The sequence below is a fragment of the Ursus maritimus genome (genome assembly GCF_017311325.1).
Source record: "Ursus maritimus isolate PB19 chromosome X unlocalized genomic scaffold, ASM1731132v1 scaffold_X1, whole genome shotgun sequence".
Lineage (NCBI taxonomy): Eukaryota > Metazoa > Chordata > Mammalia > Carnivora > Ursidae > Ursus > Ursus maritimus.
This window is the reverse complement of record NW_024423319.1, coordinates 95,732,879-95,736,320: the sequence shown is the minus strand read 5'-3', so window position 1 is coordinate 95,736,320 and position 3,442 is coordinate 95,732,879.

The window sequence follows — 3,442 nt, the reverse complement described above, 5'->3', positions numbered from 1 at the left end:
ACACACACACACACACACACACACACACGTATCAATAATATTCCTACTCTTTGGTACCCTCTTAGAGAAGAAAACGAGGCCCTGAGCTAGAAACAATTCTAATGTTATTATTGAAATATACAAAATATTCATGTAGATTATAAAATCTAAAATTTCAGAATTAATTTTAAAAATACCATTTCTACTGGGGAGTTGTATTTACCAAAATGTTTTTTTCTTTCTTGGGTCTGTGTGAAAATCAGTATATATTTTTTAGTGGTAACATTTACATACAATAAAATACACAGATCTTAAATGAATAGATTGATGAACTTTGACAATAGCTTACAATACATAAGTATAATGTATACAGTTACCAAGATATTGACAATGTTGTTTTTACCCAGGCCTTGTGATACAATTAAAGAACTCTCCCCAGGAAATTGACAGTAATACAATAATGGTAGGGGACTTTAATATCCTAGTTACATCAATAGATAGATCATCCAGATGGAAAATCAACAAGGAAACAGAGGCTTTGAATGACACATTAGACCAGATGGACCTATCAAATATTTATATAGAACATCCCATCCCAAAAAAGCTGAGTACACATTATTTTCAAGAGCACATGGAACATTCTCCAGGACAGATCAGGACAAATCACATATTAGGCCATAAAACAAGTCTCAATAAATTCAAAAAGACTGAAATCAATTCATGCATCTTTTTTTTTAAAGATTTTATTTATTTATTTGACAGAGATAGAGACAGCCAGCGAGAGAGGGAACACAAGCAGGGGGAGTGGGAGAGGAAGAAGCAGGCTCACAGCAGAGGAGCCTGATGTGGGGCTCGATCCCATAACGCCAGGATCACGCCCTGAGCTGAAGGCAGACGCTTAACCGCTGTGCCACCCAGGCGCCCCAATTCATGCTTTTTTAAAATTCACGCATCTTTTCTAACCACAATGGTATGAAACTAGAAATCAATTACCAAAAAAATTAGAAAATTATACAAACACATGGAGGTTAACAACATGCTATTTAACAACCAATGGGTCAATGAAGAACTCAAAGATGAAATAAAAAATAGAGAGCAACGAAAGTGAAAATACAACAGTCTGAAAACTTTGTGACCCAGCAAAAGCAGTTCTAAGAAGGAAGCTTACACCAATGACAGGACTAACTCAAGAAAACAAGAAAAATCTCAAATAAAAAACCAAACCTTACACCTACAGGAGCTAGAAAAACAAAGCTCAAAGTTAGTAAAAGGAAGGAAAAGAAATAATAATTATAATAATTGATGAAAAATCACGGTATGAATAGTGTTGGGAAAACTGAACAGCAACATACAAGAGAATGAAACAGGACCACTTTCTTACATCATACACAAAAATAAACTAAAAATGGATGAAAGACCTAAATGTGAGACAAGAAATCATCAAAATCCTAGAGAGGAACACAGGCAGTAACCTGTTTGACATCAGCCATAGCAACTTCTTAATAGATATGTCTCCTGAGGCAAGGGAAACAAAAGCAAAAATAAACTATTGGGACTTCATCAAAATAAAAAGCTTCTACACAGTAAAGGAAATACTAAAAAAAAAAAAAAAAAAAAAAAAAAAAAAAAAAAAAAAAAAAAAAAAAAAAAAAAAAAAAACTAAAAAGTAACCTATGGAATGAGAGAAGTTATTTGCAAGTGACATATTTGATAAAGGTTTAGTATCCAAAATATATGAAGAACTGATACTACTCAATACCCAAAAAAACAAATAATCCAGTTTAAAAATGGGCAGAAGACATGGATAGACATTTATCCAAAGAGGACTTAGAGATGGCTAACAGACGCATGAAAAGATACTCAACATCACTGATATCAGGGAAATACAAATCAAAACTACAATGAGATATCACCTCACACCTGTCAGAATGGTGAAAATCAACAACACAAGAAACAACAGGTTTTGGTAAGGATGTAGAAGGACGTGAAGGAAAGCACTGTTGGTGGGAATGCAAACTGGTGCAGCTACTGTGGAAAACAATATGGAAGTTCCTCAAAAAAGTTAAAAATGGAACTACCCTACAATCTAGCAATTGCAGTACTAGGTATTTACCCAAAGAATACAAAAATACCAATTCAAAGGGATACATGCGCTCTCATGGAAGATGGTGGAGGAGTAGCAGACCCCTTTTTCAGATGGTCCCGAGTCGAGCTGGATAGGTACCAGACCATTCTGAACATCTACGGAATCAGCCTGAGATGCAGGAAGATACACCTGGATCTCTACATATGAACATCTCCAGCGCTGAGTACTGAGGTACAAAGCAGGGAGCCGTGAAGCTACGCACAGATATCAGAAGATAAACAAAGGGGGAGGGAGCCCCTGCGTTCGGGCGCCGGGAAGTGATAGCCACCTGCACGGGGGAGCAGACGGACTCGCGGACAGCACCCGCAAGAGAACAGACTGAGACCGTGAGCCGGGGAGCACGCGTGACCAGTATGAAAACCAGAGCTCCAGACTGCACGCGAACCACACTGAAACGGAGCACCAGAGCGCTCGGGGGCTGGTGGCTGGCGGTATTAGAAACACAAAGGACAGAGACACACCGGCCTTGGAATTGAGGGCTGGGATGCTGGCTGTGGGGCGCACATCCTGGGACACTGCAGGGTTCAGCAACACCAATAGAAACAGAGTTAAAGTGGCCAGAATACCAGTGGAGAACCGTCTGCGATCCCTCTGTTCTGAGACAGAGGCTGAGATTCGCCTACTGCTGCTCTGACTCTCAGAAGAGGCACAGCAAACTGCCAGGGAAAGCCGCCAGAGAACAAAAGCCTGGAAATACCAGCTCACAGTGTGCCCATCCCCATCCCCCCTCGCAGGGGACAGGGCAACTCTACCCAAACAGGGTTACCTGAGTATCGGCATGGCAGCCCCCTCCCCCAGAAGGCAGGCTGAAAAATCAAGAAGCCCACATCCCTAAGGTCCCTATACAACAAGTACACACTGCCTGGGTCCTGGTCAATAATTTGGGATCTGGGAAACCCCGCAACCTCTCCTCATCAGAATGACAAGAAGGAGAAATTCCCCCCAGGAAAGAAAAGACAATGAGTCTGTGGCCTCTGCCACAGAACTAATGGATATGGATATAACCAAATTATCAGAAATGGAATTCAGAGTAACAGGGTCAAGATGATGTGTAGACTTGAAAAAAGTATTAACAAAAATGTTAATGAGAATATAGAATCTCTAAGGGTGGAAATGAGAGCAAATCTGGCAGAAATTAAAAATTCTATGAATCAAATGCAGTCAAAACTAGATGCTCTGACGGCCAGGGTGAATGAGGCAGAAGAACGTATCGGTGAATTGGAGGATGGGTTAGTAGAAGAGAAAGCTAAAATAGAAACTTGGCTCAAAAAAATCCAATCTCAAGAATGTAGGTTATGGGAGATTACTGACTCAATG